Source organism: Lissotriton vulgaris, chromosome 8 (genome assembly GCF_964263255.1).
Source record: "Lissotriton vulgaris chromosome 8, aLisVul1.2, whole genome shotgun sequence".
In the NCBI taxonomy this organism is placed as follows: domain Eukaryota; kingdom Metazoa; phylum Chordata; class Amphibia; order Caudata; family Salamandridae; genus Lissotriton; species Lissotriton vulgaris.
In genome coordinates this window covers 833987404-834007291 of record NC_141696.1, presented here as the reverse complement: position 1 = coordinate 834007291, position 19888 = coordinate 833987404, and the positions used below count along the sequence as shown (strand labels likewise).

Sequence of the window (19888 nt, the reverse complement as noted above, 5' to 3'; positions counted from 1 at the left end):
ACGTATTCCCCAGTATCGTATCTCCCTTGATGGTGAACGAGCATTATTAGCGATCATCTATGATTTGATCGAGAAAGATGTCATTGAAGAGACTCGGGGAAACGTGTGCAATAGCCCTGTACTGCCTATTTTGAAACGTACTGATCCTTCGAAACCACCTGTTTATCGTTTTGTTATCGATTTAGAGGAGGTAAATAAAATTGTAATTCCTCAGTTTCCTGTTGTGCCTGACATCACGGCGCTACTGACTCTGATTCCAGCTTCTGCATCATGGTTCTCGGTGATCGATCTGAAGAATGCTTTCTTTAGCATTCCGATTGCCGAAGAAAGCAGAGACCTTTTCGGTTTCTCTCTTGGTGGTCGCAGCTTCCGGTTTAAACGTGCTCCTCAGGGCTACTGTGAGAGTCCATCTATTTACAGTCAAGCCTTGAAGGGTTAACTGGATGCGTTTGTGTTGCCGGCTGGAGCGGCCTTAATCCAATACGTCGATGACCTATTGGTGGCTGCCGATACTCAGGACATTTGCAAAATTGCCACTATATCGTTGTTGCAGCATCTCTGTGACTTGCATCACAAGGTGTCTCCTTCTAAACTTCAATATTGTTGTCAAGAAGTAACCTACCTAGGTCACTTATTGTCAAAGGAGGGAAGAAGGTTGACCCCAGAAAGAATTGCAGCAATTGCGCGCATATCCGTGCCAAAAACCCAAAGAGATGTGCGTGCCTTTCTAGGTATCACGTCATACTGTAGACAATGGATTCCGAATTTTTCATTGTTAGCAAAACCATTGGTGGCTCTTACGTGCAAGGATGTTTCAACTCCTTTACCATGGACGGACGAATGTCAGAAAAGTTTTTCTGAATTGCGTGACGCATTGTGTTTGGCTCCTGTGTTAGGTACTCCTGACTATAGCAAGCCGTTTACACTATACGTTCACGAGAGGGAAGGTTGTGCGTTGAGTGTTTTAACGCAACCTTTCGGTGATAAGCAGCGTCCATGCGCATATTTTTCCTCGACCTTGGACCCGGTAGCTAGAGCATTGCCGAGTTGTTTAAGAGCAACGGCGGCAGCCGCGGTCTCCATCCGACAATCATCAGGATTGGTCATGGATAATATGCTTACGGTGATGGTTCCGCATGCAGTTGACACTCTTTTGAATCGTACGAAAACTCAGCACTTGACGAGTGCGAGGTTGTCTGGGTACGAGTTGACACTGTTGCAAGTCATATTCAGATAAAACGTTGCAATGTTCTGAACCCGGCAACTTTGTTACCAATTAGCACAGAGTCAGATGAAATAGCAGAACATGACTGTTATTTGAGAACAGAAGAGGAAATAAAAGGTCAAGTGGACCTTAAAAACACTCCTTTGGAAGATCCAGATGGAACATTGTATGTGGATGGTTCATGTTTTAAATTGCCGAATGGTGATGTGACTACTGCGTATGCTGTTGTAACTTTGAATACTGTCGTGGAGGCTGCAAGATTGAATCAGAACTCTGCCCAGGCTGCAGAGCTGATCGCTCTAACTAGAGCGTGCGTGTTGGCGAAAGGGAAACGGGTGAATGTGTTTACCGACAGCCAATATGCATTTGGCGTCGCCCATAGTTTTGGACGATTGTGGAGAGAGAGAGGTTTTATGACGTCGCATGGTACGAAGATTCAGCATGGACAACTTGTGAATGATCTTTTGGATGCACTTACATTGCCTAAGCAGGTAGCGATTGTCAAATGTAGTGCGCATCGTAAGGTGACGGATGATGTTGGTCGTGGTAATGCATTTGCGGATGAGACTGCTAAGGAGACTGCCCGGAACCTTAGCACTCGAATGTACGTGACGAGATCGGTTAGGTGGCCTACAGACACTAGTATGTGTGAGGACACTATCGAGAGTGTGAAAGCAATTCAGAATGAGGCCACCGAGACTGAAAAGACGAAGTAGAAAGAAAGTACGGGAAAGTTGGATGCGAATGGTTGTTGGGTTGATTTGTCGGAACATAAGAGATGGATGTTACCGGATGCGTATGTGCTAGCTGTTGTGACGATGGCACACGGGTTAGCACATATCAGTGTGAAAGGTATTTGTAAGTTGCTATCCCCTGTGTGGAAGAATGATGGTATCACGAAATGTGCTGAACGATTGGTTAAGAATTGTATGGTGTGTATGTTGTACAATCCTGGTAAGGGAACTCCAACTCCTCCTGGTAGTTTTGCTCCCCCTTCATATCCCTTTGAAGTAATCCAGCTAGACTTCATCCATATGGAGAGATGCAATAACCTGAAATATGTTTTAGTTGTGGTTTGCGCGTTCTCCCGATGGATCGAAGCCTACCCTCTCAAAGACAATACTGCCCTGTCGACTGCGAGAATCCTACTGAAGGAATACTTTCCTCGGTATGGAATGCCACGGATTGTATGGTCTGATAACGGAAGTGAGTTTGTGGGGAGTGTGATGAAGAGTGTGTGTAAGGGCCTTGGAATTAATCAAAAATTCCATAGCGCCAATCATCCCCAGTCAGCTGGTTTGGTTGAAGGGTATAACGGCACCCTTAAACTAAAGCTAGCGAAGATTCTGGCTACGACTGGTCTTTCGTGGCCTGACGCTTTACCCTTAGCTTTATTGTCAACTAGGGCAACCGTACACTCCCGAGTAGGGCTCAGTCCCTATGAAATAGTGTTCGGTCGTCCTGCGAATGTTTGGGGGGTCCCTAGGCCGGGTGTGTTCTCCAGTCTTGAGTATCCAATGTTGATTGATTATCTTCATGATCTGACTGCTAAACTGAGGTTAATTCACCAACAGGTTTACGAAGCATTGCCGACGCAGACGGAGGGTCCAGGCCACCAGCTCCAGCCCGGAGACTGGGTGGTAACGCGTAACTTTGCGCGTAAGAAGAATTTGGAGCCCAGGTTCACTGGACCCTACCAGGTCCTCCTTGCCACGAGAACTGCCGTTCGTCTAGAGGGCCGGAAAAATTGGGTGCATGCCACCCATACGAAGAAAGTTCCTATACTGTTACCGGCAGACTCGTGGGTGAGGAGGGGCATTGCTTCAGCTGAATCCGAAGGATTGCCGGCGTTTGTACCTTTTAGCGATGCACAACCTGTCGGAGAATCCTCAGTGCAGCAGAAAGACACTGTTGAACATTTGTTATCAAAAGACTCAAGACCAGAACATTCGACTGATCAACAGAACTCTGTTCCTTCAACGGATCCTTTGTTTGACGAACAGACACGTCCTGGCAAAACTCGATACTTTCTGCGATCCAACACTAAGGACAAATAAAAAATTTCGTTCTGTCCCTTGACAATTGCATTATCCCGTTTTCCACGATCAGTCTGAACACCCGTATCATTGTAATTATTTCTGTATATATTGAGTTTCGTTCCACATGTATTTTTGCTTCCACAGCTAAGAGACATTTTGCATATACAATTGTAAATAAAGGCCGTAGGGCCGCACGTGTACTTCCTTCTGGTTAGTAGGTCTTGACGCTAGGTTAAAGACCGTCGGTTCCTGGGAACTCCTGGGGATTGACTACTGCTACACAGAACGAAGTGCGTCAAGAAACGTTGCGGACGGTCATAGGGGATGGCGTTTTCAAAGCTGATGGACTTGGAAGAAGCTCAGGCGCAAAGGTTCAAGCTACAACAACTTAGTCGTACCAAATGTTTTATGTTTCAAATGTTCGTATTGCTTTTGACTGTTTCTGCACTATTGGCGGGTGGGGTGTATTACATGATGTCGTATTTCTTACCTTCTGCCATACCTACTCCTACTTCTGATCCCAAACTTACCTCCACTGCATCCCCTCACTCTTTCCATATCCTACCTGAACACGAACAGGCTAGACGTACAGAATTCCGAAATAATTCCTTTATTCAGCTCCTTCATCAGCATCAGTTAGTGGTAAATACTACTAATTGTTGGGTGTGTGGGCTGATGCCACATACTACGGATAAGGGAATTCCATATCTGGTCTTACCGTATAGCTCCCAGGGTTCAGCTCGAGCATTTCAAACAATGTTTCGAAGTGCACTAGACTCTTACCCCAGTCGAGAGCCATGTTCTCCCTACTTTGGCCCTGGCTCGTATCATAAGCCTTTGTCTATAGCGATAGAAGACTTGGATAGAGATATCTATGAGCCGTCGCTCATCCCGGAGGAAGAGGTACAAGCCTATAGGGTCCTGAGTAAGGTCGAGTATAGTGCGCTCACGAGTGATAAACAGCTTAAAAGCTCGCCTCCGATATGGGTCGTACCCCACATTGGTAATTTTTGTTTAATGGGTCGTGGCCGAAGATCGAAAGCCCGACTTGGAGAGAGTGCTTGCACTGAAAATTACATTCTGCCGATGGTCTCGTCCCCTGTGTTTCTGGCTGCCAAGGGTACATACTTTGTCTGCCATGATCGTGCATATGCATGGTTGCCCTCCGACTTTGTGGGCTCATGTTTTATCGCAAATCTGTTGCCTCCGACGTTCACTGTAGACGCAGACTATCACAAGACTAGAGTTGTGAGAGGCATAATTAGCGAAGAGGACACTGCCGGTCAAGAGGCAGGAGACTTTTTCAAGGGTTTCCTCCCGTTTTGGGGGCCTATGGTTAATAGTAGGAACCTGAGACAGTTGACTCGAGTGGTAGAATCGACAGCTAATATTACTGCCAGTGCCCTTGGTAATATTACCACAGAACTTCAGGCGGATAGACTTATGACGTTACAAAACCGTATGGTTTTAGACGTGATCTTAGCAGATCGAGGTGGGGTATGTAAGGTGATCCATTCGAGCTGCTGTATTTTCATTCCAGATAACGCTCCAACTGTCTATCAAGCCATCTCAAAGTTGCATAAGATCTCTGAATCCATACACGTGGATGTAGGGGATTGGACGCTACTTGGGTGGTTTTGGGGCCTGATGTCGACTTGGGGTTGGAAGATTCTGATGATCATCGGGGTTGTTATAGTGTTCCTGTTCACGTGTTGCCTTTGTGTGCAGTGTGGTCCTGCCTTATGTGGCCTCTGTGCTACAACGTGTATAAGACAGCCACCTGTTACCAAGGGGACTCGGTTGGACAGAGCTATGCTGCAGCAACATCTAGATGGTCTGATGAATATCGAGTATGATTCAGACTAGTGCTTGCCTACATGAGGGCAAAAGGAGCGTCTGAGGTTCCGTGACGATTGTAAGTGGTGTTCTCGACTCGCACGAATATGGTCGAGTCTGGTATCTATGAACCGCAAATGACGAGTTTAGTGGGTGTGCGTAGTTTCGCTGTGCTAGCCTAAACCGTTCGTTTGTTACGTGGGTTTTTCATCTGTACCCACGGGTTCCATCTTAGATATAGCATCCATTTTGTTTCTTGCCCTCAAGTAGCCAGCGAACGGACGTTGTCCGCTTCGCGACCCTGGGATTCCCAAGACATCCGCGGAAGACACATGTCCTTTTGAAATTGTCTTTATGATGAGGGGGATGATACTGTAAGGCAGATGGCCCCGCTCGAGGCTCATCTTGCCATGCCGGACTATTGTCTCAGCCGTGCATCTCATTAGGCACGTCCCTTTGATGCCTGTAGCTCGTGTTTCCTGATACCTCCCCTTTTACACCCTTTCCGATCTCCCCACTGTATCTGCCTTCCTCTACACCTGTTCTTGTTCCTTCTTCGATCTGTTTTACTGCCGATTGGAATGTACTAATGGTGGGAAGATGTGTTTTACAGTTGGGAACCGCCAAATGTTTCCGCACTTATGCCCCGGACCTTAGATGTATCAAAGTGATCAAAGCGACCCCTCTCGGGGATAATGATGGGAACCAAGTTGTAAACCTTTGTGTACTATGTTAGCGTATGCGAGAAATCTGTATAAAAGGAGCGATCCACTTGTAGCAAGTTGAAGCAGTCTCCCCAAGTTGCACGTGTTGTACTTGTCGTGACTTCTGTGTTCCCTGCAGTAAATAAACCTCGAATCTTTGACGCCGAAGGAAGTGTCCCGTGTCTCTGTCATTTGTACGCCGGAACAGGTAACCCACGAAGGTTTTAGGTGTTGTCCCCTGGCACCGCTGGGTCTTAAATAACCCAGTCCTTCACACTGACATGCTGGTGCCAGTGTGTGCCCGGGCCCATGCCCTCCTGCACTAAGGCAGGCGCCCTGGCAAGTCTGGGGGCACCTAGGCAACCACTGCAAATAATGCATGGAGAATAATCCTTGACACCCGTAGTGCGTGACCTCATCACAGGCGTCCTCTGCACGCCTCCAGTTTCCCTCCCCCCGTCGGCTCCACGGAGCCAGCTTGTTTATTCTTCCCAGCACTGGCGAGAGCTTGTTGACTGGCAGTAATTCAGTCTCGAGTTTGCCAAAAACACAATGAATTTTCTATCACGCTCAGTAATAAACCAAGGCAATAGCCGGGGACAGCAACGCAGTAAAACTAACCATTCATCACTGTGTAGGTGTCATTTTAAAACACCAAGCACGCAGAACTGCTAACATATGAATTTTACGTTATTTCTTTATCTGTCTCCCTCTCTGAATGTCACACACTGAGGGGCTGATTCCGATTCGGTAAACCAATCCGTACAACCGAATCGAATCCGTAGCCCTTTCCATACGACTCGTCCAATTACCGTCCGAATCCCGTAGTACGATTCATAGGAAAAATATACGACTGAATCGTTGTGAACCGTACAAATAGCAAGTTATAATCCTAACGACACAGACCCTCAAAGTGAACCATACGAATCATAAACATGCTGTACGACGCGACAAGTACGATCCAGACCGGGGAATCAGAATGCGATTCGTACGGAAAACGTGGCGTATGAGCGTGTCGTATCACTATTGTATTGGAGCCATACGCAATCGTGTGTAACGCACCGTACCCCAGCATTCATGGCGTGTGTACGCAACGTACCCCGGTATTCATGGCATGTGTACGAACCGTACCATGGCAATCATGGACGTACCGGGGATGCGGTTCGGGTCAGACTCTGCTTTTCCGGACGTTTTGAGCTCCCGAAAAAGAGTCGTACAGAGTGTCTCAGAGACAAATCGTACTTGCTAGGACGGAAACTGGTGCTTATTTACGTACAGACATCGCGTACTGCGTGTTCCGGATACAAATCGCACGTATTTTTTAGTCGTATGGTTTCAGTACGATTCGTACGGAGATCTGCTTTGTATCCGAATCGTACTTCATCGTACATACGGGGACGTTTACGGGTACGATTCATACAGGAAATCTGCTCCGTACGGCTAGGGTTCTGCGGTCTGACAGAAATTTCACAGCTCTAGCGGGTGCCACAATTGCACCACCCTTCATTGTCAGCTCTGTCTGTCTACTCTCTATTTATGAGCCCACATCGTCCTCATCCGATGCCAGACTAGGAGATACTCCTGTGCGTCGAATTCACCGTACAGCGATAATGTGGAGTTTTGTTACCATCTGTAAAAAAATAACACAGGTGTTTGAACATATGCAAGCCTTGTCGTTCTTACGCGTTTGGCTTTGGGCAGCAGCTGGACTGTGATGCCATCAAAAGCCCAGGTAGTCTGAGACAGCAACTCAGGCTAGAAGCTAAGACCACTACACTGTCAATGTGAACACAAATGAGTCTCTTTATCCAAAAAGTATGGTCCTGAAAAACAAGTTGTTTGCATTGACGAGTGTGTGAGAGGTGCTGGAGCACACAGGGCGCTGGCTCTGGAAGGTGTGAATTTAGAAGTCAACTGGGCAGCTGTCCGAATAATTTAAATGGTCAGTAGGACCCTTTTTAGGCAAGGAAGTGTAACATGTAGTAGAGCCCTCAATAGGGGTGTGCGTTTCTACTACTGTATTATCATATCAGTAACAGAAGAACATCTGTTCAGCTTAGATAATAACTGACAGGTTGTGGTTCCTTGGCCAGATGTCATACAATTTCGTCAGAGAAAGAAATGACAAGTCCGAAGTAGTGAGGAAAGCTGTACTGCAGGGTTACTGAAGGCCTCGGCGACGTCTAATAAAAATACGGTAAAAGGCTTATCCCGGTGGCCGTATGGCATGAAATTTTCCAGGCACTCTAATCCACAGATCTGAGCTGGGATAATCCACTGACATCCAATTTTATGAGAGAAGTTATTTTTCTTTCTCTTCTAAAGAAGCCAATTTGTTCATACCGCAATGTAAGTGTTAACTCTTTTGTGCTAGGCATAAACAAGAGACTGTCTCAACGCCTGCAAGTTGTGCAGAACGCTGCAGCCAGTTTCGTCGTCAACGCTCCTAGAAGGACTTCAGGCTCCGCCATAAGAAAACATCTCCACTGGCTCCATCTGCTGTCCAGGATAGACTTTAAGGTTCTCTGTCTTACCCATTCTGCCCTCCACGAATCCGGTGCAGAGGACATTAGGTCTCTTGTATCTTTCTATACCCCTGGCAAACCCTTGCGCTCTGCCAACAAGAACCTTCTGTCCACCCCCTGAACAAGGAAGGCTAGGTGGGGAGGGAAGGCCTTCTTTGCTCTTGCCCCGAATCTCTGGAATCTCCTCCCTGACAAACTCAAGGGCCTTGCGTCTCCTGATCAATTCCGCAAAGCCTTAAAGACCTGGCTCTTCACCAAAGCATACCTCTAGTTTCCCCCCTGGTCTATGCCCTGCTTTCAGCAGTTCCAACTGATGCGCCTTGATGCTCTCAGGCATAGTTGCGCAATATAAAACGTCATTCATTCATTCATTCATTCATTCATTCATTCATGCTAAATGTAGCTAGCAAAAAGTATAATGGGTTTGCCAGGTTGACTAAAGCTCTGTTGGAGAACGGGAGTTTAGAAAGCTGCCTCGAGCACACCAGAAATGCCTGCACAGACCAAATCCGAGTTGTTTTGCTGCAATGAGAGGATTTTCCCATCACGTGACTATGCCAGCACGATTTTAATCTGCGGTAATGGAGCCTCTCCTTCACAAACATCAGAAAACCGGTCACAAGCCAGTAAAAAACTGTAATGACAATGCCTTTTATTTATGTGTTGATTTGTAAAACATAAATAAAAGCCATTTCCACTTACAATGCTAATAGCTTAAACTCTTGTAAATGTGAGACCTATTGCATTGTAAATGCTTGTTATTTACTTTTTTGGCTTGGAACAGTGGGATGAATGAATGTCCTGCACCACCCAGAGCAGCCAGTACATGGCAATAGCGCATGACAGCAGGATAACAAGTCGGCATTCCCCTCCCTGCGAAGTGTCTTTTGTAAAGCCAGACAATTAGGCCTATTTACTACTCTAAATATTTGTGTGAATGTTTTCCAGAAGAGGGAGTCATTTGCCAACAAATTAATGTCCGTTCCCTTTCCCCACCAACTTGCTTCCGTCACGAACTCCACAATGAATGGCACTTCCTTTTCATGGGTTTGTTTGATGTTAACCAAAATGTGCCCCTTATCATCTGCTCTGAAGCCCTAAACAGTACGCTGGACAAGGTTAGTTTAGGTACTGAAGAGCACGTTGGGCCGGTGCCCAGGGGACTAATTCACCACAGTTAAAATGGTGCGTCAAGGTGATTAGGAACTGGCTTAAAAAACATATACAATGTTTATTTGTACTTGATATGTCTTGTTGTAGAAAGATGGGGAGGTCAGTTGTGTTTACATTTACTTGTAAACCATGCTTCATGCACATTATGGCACCCAAGCTATTTGTTCTGCCCTGATATTACACTTATACACCCAGGGCTTTAAGTGGGATGAAAAAACTGGGGGGTCTCTCAAAGGGGCGTGGCCAATGTAATTAGGGGCGTGGCTTTAAATCACTTACGCAAAAAATCTGTGCTTAGCATAGTGTGCCGCCCGACTTGCATTTTGCTGTTTCCGTCATTGCATCCAGATATTTGATACAAGTAACATCATACCTACAATAAGTAAGGAATATTGGCTTTGTCAATGGTTATTGCTTGCAGAAGATAAATAAGCTGCAACTATGACTTGTATATAATATTGACAAAGCTTCCAATTAAATCCTTGGTGACCCTACCACAATGTTGCTGCTCCTGAGTTTCAGAAAGAGAAGGGAAATCCAGAAAGAAAATGACTCTTAAAGGATTTCCCTTCCCCCACAACGCTCCCCTGGCATGACGTCATGCCTTAACTTCTCTACTACTGAGAAGTGAGCAGTGTGAGCATCGTGAGCAGCGCACATCCATGTGCCTGGTGCTGTCTCGAAACGGGTCTCTATCAGGCTTTGTTTTGCGCCATGGCACTTTTTTTCCGGACTGCAGTGAAAGCAAACAGCGGTCATTGCTGTCCGGGGAAAAAAAAAAACAGGCTGCCTGTGTCAGGGCTCAAAACAGAGCCCGATAGAGACCCGTTTCGAGGCCCCCTGAAAAAAACTGCTGGTGCTCAGACCCCTTGAGACCCGGCCCACTTAAAGCCCTGAGTACACCCATTAGATCTGACAATAATGTTGCACTCTGCACATTGGGCAGGTTCAGAAAAATTGTAATCGTTTGCAAAGTGTTCTAGCACTAATAGTCCAACAGCCTGCTGTGATGCTAATGAAATTACTTTGTTATGATTTATTTGGAAAATAGGGTGTTGACTGTTGTAATTAAGCACAATAAGGTGAAGTAAATGATTCTAGCACCATCTGGAACACAAACTCAATGAAGTAATCAAATGTGGCTGTCTTTGTGAAAGTATTCAGAGGGGTCACAAAGAATATGGCCTCAGCGTACAAATGTGCAGCCGTAACAACCCAAGCTCGAAGGTTCCTCTTCTGCTCCAGTCCCTTACACCACGGCTGCCTGCCCCTTCACTGTCTCCCCGCCTACCCTCTTAACTTTTCCTCTATCGTATCCTTCCCTCTCTCTCCTCCCCCTTCCCTCTTGAAAACCCAAGAAATGCTGCAGTTTACTTTGTCTGGGTTACTGCAGTGCAATGTCTGTTTTTTACTTATTATGGTGATGTGTGCCTGTGATATTTTCATGGTGGTGACTTATGCATGTGGCAGTTAGGGGGCAGTGTAACGTGTTTGTGATGACATTTGCTGCAATATTTTTTATGTGTTATGCTATGTTCGGCCGTGACTTGCGCATGTAAGTATGTACATCTTGGTCACGTGTATTTTAAAGTGTGCGTTTATTTGTATGTAATTGAGTATGCGGCTTGTGACTGTCAATTATGTATTTGGTGATGTATGTGTCAATAGTGTGTGTATATGATGACGTATATTGAAGGAGGCTAGAGTCAGCATTACATTTCTGCTCAGCAATTCTTATTCTAAGCACAAGCCTGTAAGGGCATACAGTACTTTATTTGTTAACAAGGGTTTTCCATTTCCGTACTCAATATTTGGTGTGCCTTTATGGGTTCAGTACATTGAAGTCTAGCCCACTACTAACCACATACTTCCAATAATCCAATAAGTGTGGACAGGTCTTCGGAAGTATGCAGCATAATGCAGCACATTTTATAATAGTATTACTTCATTATTTAGTCAGGGGAAAAGCTAAAATTATGAACGCTGAATTACATTTGTTAATGCTTAAACAGCACCTTTAAATACAGGTAATGACATGGCCTTAACAATCTCTTTTAAGGTCCCAAAGGCGAGATCTTTTGGCTATGTCAATCCTTGTTTTTCATGTGAAAGACAGTTCTGGCCCTCCGCTGCAAGTTTCTTTTCCCTGCAAGTATTTATCTCCTCCATTCGGGGATAAAGAGCTTAGCGTCTTTGTTAGAGTGTAGCTTTCCTCCAGACTTGGGCAGCTGAGTAACTAAATCTGAGGTATTTTGGAGGATTTTTGAGTTACACTCCAGGGGGTGTTCAATGTAATGTGATGTGATTGCATGACATTGTGTGTGGTGACAAGAGAGATAAGATATATCTCCCTGTACCTGCCTTTGTAATGCATCCTAGTAGAGTGTATTTATAACTAATCAAGTCTCTTGGGCTCCAGTGATGAGGAACTCTGCCATGCTGTTCACACTCTGGAATCTCGTCAACATAACTCGTGTGGTGAATCCCTGCTGTTTCTTCGTCTCATAGGCTAGGGTATGCTATTTACATGAGGGTCAGTTTGAATCTGTGCACATCAGTGGATTCCCAAAAGCCAATTTTTAAGGAACATTCATGAAAACATCTATACTTGTTAAAGATTGGAAATGGTGGGAGGCGCGTGGAGGCGGCAAGATGACCGCGACTTGAAGGGGCTCCGTGGACTCGATAACTTACCCTCCATGAAGGACCCACTAATCGGCTCGGTTTTCATTCCCGGCTGGACGCAACGATGTCGGAAACCGCCCGGATTAATTTGGCGGGTTTCCCGACCATTGGCTACTGATGAGAGGTGCGTTTTTCACAAGTTCTTCCTCTGCACGGGCTTCAGCGGTGTGTAGCGGCTGCCATTTTGCGGGCTTTGATGGCGCGAAAAATAAGTCCTCTCAGAAACGAAGCTCTTTCAAAGTATGCTTTCCACATTGCCTGTAGACTGCTGCGGCTTTGCCTCTTTTTTTACCTCTCTTTTTTCCTATGGTTGCAGATGTGTTTTTTTCACAATGTAAGGCACATTTTTCATTATGCTGTTGTTTCCTCAGCATTCTCTGTTCAATTGAGGTTGTGCAGTGAAGCCTTATTCTTGGAATCGTGCATTAAAGGTTTTTTTTCTGATATCTACACCTGCGAAGCCTATGGTTTATTACGCCAACAATTTACAGTATGCTGCATCTTCCTTATGGCTGAAGTTCCGCCTCAAGTTACTGGTAAAGCCTTTTTCCATGGGTGTTTTTTTTCTGAATAACACTTGGCCATTAGCTGCATTTATTCAGAGGACACTTTTACTGCATTTCTTTCCGCATTTCAGCTGTTCCTGCTTCTACATTTATCTCTCACTGCCATTACGCACTACTTATTCATATACTGTATTTATTCTATGGATACTCTCTTCCTGTTTTTTTTTTGTTGTGAACATTTCATCATTCTACACTTCAAAATTCACTATTCCTGACAGATATCTAAACATTGCTTGTCTTCAGCGCCTTCTTTCACCGCTGCATATTACTTCTCCACAAGGGATCCTACACAGTTAAAGAAAGCTCAGGGTACCTCTGGAGCTGCTTCTGGAGGACTTAAAGACTCCTCAACTACTGCTAGTAAGCATCTGAGAAAAATACCCTTCCTCTCCAACCAAATCCCCTCTCCCTATTACGCTAGAGGACATAATGGATGAACTGCGTCTTATACGTCCATTTATCTCAGACACTACTACAACTCTACAAAGAATTGAGGAAAAATGTTCCGGCCTGGATGCACGTTTAACAGATGTTGAACAAAAAGTAAGTGATCCTCAAGATGTAGTGGCGAAAGTTGATGCCCTTATCAAGGAAGTTACCCTACTGAAGAAATCCACAGAGGATTTGGAAAATCTGAATCGTCGCAACAACCTGCGAATTTATGGTATTCCTGAAGTTTCGGAAGGGTCCGACTTGATTCTCTTCCTGAAAACCCAGCTCTTACCGATCGCTGGACTCCCCAAAACTACTGACTTCAACATCCAAAGAGCTAACAGACTGGGTCCGCATAATGCATCCTCAGCTGCCAAACCAAGAGGCATCATAGCATACTTTCTGCTATATTCTGATTTAATGTCTATCCTATCAGCAGCCAAACAGCAAAAACAAATGTTCTGGTCAGGACATAAAATTTTCTTTAGCCAAGATGTCTCCAAAGAAACTGCCACCAGACGCACATTATTTTGGGATCTTAGGCCAACTTTGAGCTCGATGAATGCCCGTTATGGTCTCATACATCCTTGCTTCTTCAAAGTGACTTATAAGGACAGGTCTTTTTCTTTCGAGGATCCTGCTGACTCCGGAAATTCATCCACACTCATCGGGAAGAGCAGATGGAACTGAGCAAACGCTAACAATTTTCCTTTAAGATGTTTTAGGTTTCCTTCTGTCTTACCCTTTGGCTTTTTTTTTTGTTTTGCTCCCATCTCGTACTGTGGCTCACTGTTTTTTGTAATCTTGTTTGTTTCAGATCCGTCTGTTATTGAAGTGTTTTGCATCCAGTGTTTACCCTTCACTTTTGTAAGCCTCCCACCCCCTTTTGATGTCTCTCCATTTATCCCGGTAAGCTCCCTTTTTACAATATCCTTTCTACATTTAATGTCCTTTCTACTTTTTGGGTTTATATTGGTTATGCATGTCCTTGTTACCTTGTCTAGTTTTGTCTGTCTCCTTCAGATTATCTCACTGTATATTGTCGGCTCTGCCTTGCTTCCATTCATGTGATACGGCCTTCTTGGTTTCTCCATTCCACCCCTCCCCTTTTATTGTCTGTTCTACTTTTTATGTGCATTATGGCTAAAGCTTCTTGGCTTTCTGTCATCTCTATCTGTACTATTAAGGAAGCACTTGTTCCCATCTTTCTCCTTCCCTCTATCTTTTCTCTCTTCCTTTTCCCTTTCATTCTTTTTTTCCTTTCTCTTCGACACTAGATCCACATCCTCTCTCCAAGTTCCTCATTCTCTTGTTTTTCTTTGATATATTTACTTCCCTTTCCCTCCTTTTTCTTAGCAACGGTTTTTCATTCACCTTTTTTCACTCTCTTCTCTTTTCTTGGTACTTTGTCTTTTTGATTCCTTTTACTTTCCTATTGTATCTTGAACCTTCCATTGGTGGTGGCTACGAATGCCTTCTCTTTATCGCACTGATACACTGTGCTCTTTCCTCTCTTTAACTGTTTTTTTCTCACTCATCATTCCTTTATTCTTTTTTCCTAACTGGTTTATGCCTTCTTTCCTACTCTATCTTCATCTCTTCGTATGAATAGTCTTCGCATTATTTCATGGAATGTTAAGGGTCTTCGAAACCCTATCAAAAAACAACGTATTTTATCTCATTTTGCTCGTCTAAAATAGCTTTGTTGCAAGAAACATATGTTTCCTTGCAGGACTAATCTTCGCTATGTAAACATTGGGTAGGAGACGTTTTCTGCTCTCCAGCTGTCAATAACAAAAATGGTGTTGTTATTTTATTTCACAAATCGTTGTCTGTTCAAGTTCTAAATGAAATTTCTGACTCTAATGGTAGATGGTTATATCTTGATAGCATTGTTAACAATGTTCATCTTTCCTTCTGTAATGTTTATGGACCCAATGGTGTAGATCTATCCTTTTGCAATGATTTTTCCTCCCTTCTTTCTTCTCAAGTTACCAAAGATTTGATTGTAGGTGGTGATTGTAATCAACTTATGGATCCCTTTATAGACCGCAAGTCACAAGCAAGATATGTCCCCAATAAAATGCAAAAATCACTTCATAAATCCATCTCCTCTAGAGGCCTAGTGGACTCATAGAGAATATCCCACCCTGATTCCTTTGAATTCTCCTTTTTTTCTCCAGCTCACCCCTCATACTCCTGTACATATTTCTCTCACAACATGCATTTCAATCCATGACTCATTCTGAAATGGGCTCCATCCTTATCTCAGATCACACCCCTGTCATCCTTGATATGGACTATCCTACCCCCACTCCTGCCTCACAACACTGGCGTTTTAATAATTATTTACCTCTTGACCCCCTCTTCACCACTCACTTCACATCTTCACTTTATTTGGGATGCTTTTAAAGCTGCTGCCCGAGGCTATATCATAGATTTTGTATCTCGTAAAAAGAAAGAAGCTCTCAACCAAGCATCCCGCATTCTTAAACAAATTAAGGACCCTGAACACCTCCATTTCACTACTAATTCACCTGACTCCCTGTCCTCCCTTATTAAAGCTAGGCTAGAATATAATAAACACTCGTGGGATTCCACCTCTAATCACCTTCTTAAATTTAATGCCAAAATATACGGTGGACGCAATAAAGCAGGTAAATCACTTGCAAATTATCTTAAAATTAAAAAACAGAAATCCAAGATTGTTGTCAGTAAAGATTCTCAAAGAACTTCTCAGTCTTCGGATGCCAAGATTCTTGATTGTTTGTTAACTATTATTCCTCTCTTTATATACCTGAATCTAACCCTTCCCCTGAGCAAATTGACTCCTTTTTTAATTCTACCTCTAAATCCCCTAATGCACGTGTCGATCTTTCCTCACTTGATGTTCCCATTTCAGAAAAGGAGATTACTGCTGCGCTCTCACTTTTACCCAAAGACAAAACTCCTGGCCCGGATGGCTTTACTGTCTGCTTTTTTCTTCTCTTCAAATCAGTTTTAATACCTCACCCAATCACTCTAATTAATAATGTTCTTGCTACTGGTGAATCCAAAGGTTCCTTCACGCAGGCAATGCTTTGCCTCCTCCCTAAAAAAGATAAAGATTCCTCCATCTGTAAAAATTATAGACCCATTTCACTTATAAACACAGATTGTAAAATATATGCAAACATTTTGGCTATCCGTATAAATTAAGTTATTCCCGAATTAGTGAATATCCATCAATCTGGCTTTGTTAAAGATAGGTCTATTACCGATAACTCCAGAACCCTTCTTAACATCATACATCTAGTTTCAAAGATGGATTCGCCCATTGCCACCATCACACTAGACGCTGAAAAGGCTTTTGATCGCGTTAATTGGGACTTCTTGTTTGGAGCGCTTAGCTGGCAAGGTTTCAGCCCACATATTCTTAAGTATATTCAACTACTATACTCCGCACCTAAAACTTCTATCTGGGTTAATAGTTCACAATCAGACTATTTCTCCCTTCATAGAGGAACTAGGCAAGGATGCCCTCTTTCTCCACTCTTATTTATCCTTGCTTTAGAACCCTTTCTGGAGAAAATAAGAAACTCTTCTTCTTATTCCGGATTTCAATATAGGGATGTAGAAATTAAATTCACAGCTTATGCAGACAATATTTCACTTTACATCTCTACCCCACTGTTTCATTACCTGCACTTTTCTTTTTACTCAACGACTATTCCTTGGTTTCCGGCTATAAACTAAACATTGATAAATCTCCCCCTTAATAAGTTTTGCCTTTCCCATATGCTTGAAGGCTCAAGATTTGAATGCAACCCCGGTTTTATCAAATGTTTAGGCATTCTCTATGCTAACACCACCAGAGAGACCATTAAAATCAATCATTCTGAAATACTTTTAAAACTTTCTTCACTCATTGATCATTGGACACCGCTGTTCCTCTCTTGGTGGGGTAGATAAGCTACAATTAAAATGATGCTACTCCCTATTGTAAATGTTTATCTTTCTATGCTTCCTATTTCTCTTCCTCATTATTTTTTAAAATCCATTATTCGTATTCTAACGAAAGTTTTATGGAAGAATCGCAAAAGCTAGAAACTCCCTTTTTCGTCTCCAACAACCTAAAAATCTTGGTGGTGTAAATTTTCCTAATATTTCCCATTTTCACTCTGCGTTTACACTCAAACAGATTTGGTCTTTCCTTACTGATTCGTCTCCATCCCCTGTAACAGCATGGAGCCCTATAGAACTTGCACAACTTGCCCCCTTCTCATTCCTCACAGCTACCCGTCTTTCTCAACCTCCTAAAAGATTTATATCCCCTGTTTTTAAGCACTCTAAGGCATTAGCACTTTCACTTTTTCGGTCTTTTCTTTCTCCTTCAACCCTTCACATGCAGACCCGATTTGTAACAATAAATTCCTTAAGATTAAAAACAGAGCACTTTTTGGAAGGAATGGATTGATAAAGGCATTATTACCTACGATCACTTGCTCAAGGATAACTCTTTAAGTTCTCTTCAAGATCTATGAGACTCATTTAATCTCTCAAACACACACTCTACCCATTTCCTTTCACTTACACATACACTACTAACCACATACTTCCAATAATCCAATAAGTGTGGACAGGTCTTCGGAAGTATGCAGCATAATGCAGCACATTTTATAATAGTATTACTTCATTATTTAGTCAGGGGAAAAGCTAAAATTATGAACGCTGAATTACATTTGTTAATGCTTAAACAGCACCTTTAAATACAGGTAATGACATGGCCTTAACAATCTCTTTTAAGGTCCCAAAGGCGAGATCTTTTGGCTATGTCAATCCTTGTTTTTCATGTGAAAGACAGTTCTGGCCCTCCGCTGCAAGTTTCTTTTCCCTGCAAGTATTTATCTCCTCCATTCGGGGATAAAGAGCTTAGCGTCTTTGTTAGAGTGTAGCTTTCCTCCAGACTTGGGCAGCTGAGTAACTAAATCTGAGGTATTTTGGAGGATTTTTGAGTTACACTCCAGGGGGTGTTCAATGTAATGTGATGTGATTGCATGACATTGTGTGTGGTGACAAGAGAGATAAGTCATATCTCCCTGTACCTGCCTTTGTAATGCATCCTAGTAGAGTTTATTTATAACTAATCAAGTCTCTTGGGCTCCAGTGATGAGGAACTCTGCCATGCTGTTCACACTCTGGAATCTCGTCAACATAACTCGTGTGGTGAATCCCTGCTGTTTCTTCGTCTCATAGGCTAGGGTATGCTATTTACATGAGGGTCAGTTTGAATCTGTGCACATCAGTGGATTCCCAAAAGCCAATTTTTAAGGAACATTCATGAAAACATCTATACTTGTTAAAGATTGGAAATAGTGGGAGGCGCGTGGAGGCGGCAAGATGACCGCGACTTGAAGGGGCTCCGTGGACTCGATAACTTACCCTCCATGAAGGACCCACTAATCGGCTCGGTTTTCATTCCCGGCTGGACGCAACGATGTCGGAAACCGCCCGGATTAATTTGGCGGGTTTCCCGACCATTGGCTACTGATGAGAGGTGCGTTTTTCACAAGTTCTTCCTCTGCACGGGCTTCAGCGGTGTGTAGCGGCTGCCATTTTGCGGGCTTTGATGGCGCGAAAAATAAGTCCTCTCAGAAACGAAGCTCTTTCAAAGTATGCTTTCCACATTGCCTGTAGACTGCTGCGGCTTTGCCTCTTTTTTTACCTCTCTTTTTTCCTATGGTTGCAGATGTGTTTTTTTCACAATGTAAGGCACATTTTTCATTATGCTGTTGTTTCCTCAGCATTCTCTGTTCAATTGAGGTTGTGCAGTGAAGCCTTATTCTTGGAATCGTGCATTAAAGGTTTTTTTTCTGATATCTACACCTGCGAAGCCTATGGTTTATTACGCCAACAATTTACAGTATGCTGCATCTTCCTTATGGCTGAAGTTCCGCCTCAAGTTACTGGTAAAGCCTTTTTCCATGGGTGTTTTTTTTCTGAATAACACTTGGCCATTAGCTGCATTTATTCAGAGGACACTTTTACTGCATTTCTTTCCGCATTTCAGCTGTTCCTGCTTCTACATTTATCTCTCACTGCCATTACGCACTACTTATTCATATACTGTATTTATTCTATGGATACTCTCTTCCTGTTTTTTTTTTGTTGTGAACATTTCATCATTCTACACTTCAAAATTCACTATTCCTGACAGATATCTAAACATTGCTTGTCTTCAGCGCCTTCTTTCACTGCTGCATATTACTTCTCCACAAGGGATCCTACACAGTTAAAGAAAGCTCAGGGTACCTCTGGAGCTGCTTCTGGAGGACTTAAAGACTCCTCAACTACTGCTAGTAAGCATCTGAGAAAAATACCCTTCCTCTCCAACCAAATCCCCTCTCCCTATTACGCTAGAGGACATAATGGATGAACTGCGTCTTATACGTCCATTTATCTCAGACACTACTACAACTCTACAAAGAATTGAGGAAAAATGTTGCGGCCTGGATGCACGTTTAACAGATGTTGAACAAAAAGTAAGTGATCCTCAAGATGTAGTGGCGAAAGTTGATGCCCTTATCAAGGAAGTTACCCTACTGAAGAAATCCACAGAGGATTTGGAAAATCTGAATCGTCGCAACAACCTGCGAATTTATGGTATTCCTGAAGTTTCGGAGGGGTCCGACTTGATTCTCTTCCTGAAAACCCAGCTCTTACC

General features: G+C 43.5%; 1 protein-coding gene across 1 annotated transcript in view; it reads right to left on the bottom strand.

Annotated features, from left to right (window-relative positions):
* LOC147698070 (sodium/hydrogen exchanger 2-like) overlaps positions 1–19888 on the bottom strand; it is an 866654-nt gene that overhangs the window by 392090 nt on the left and 454676 nt on the right. The gene's annotated exons all lie outside the window — the stretch shown is intronic.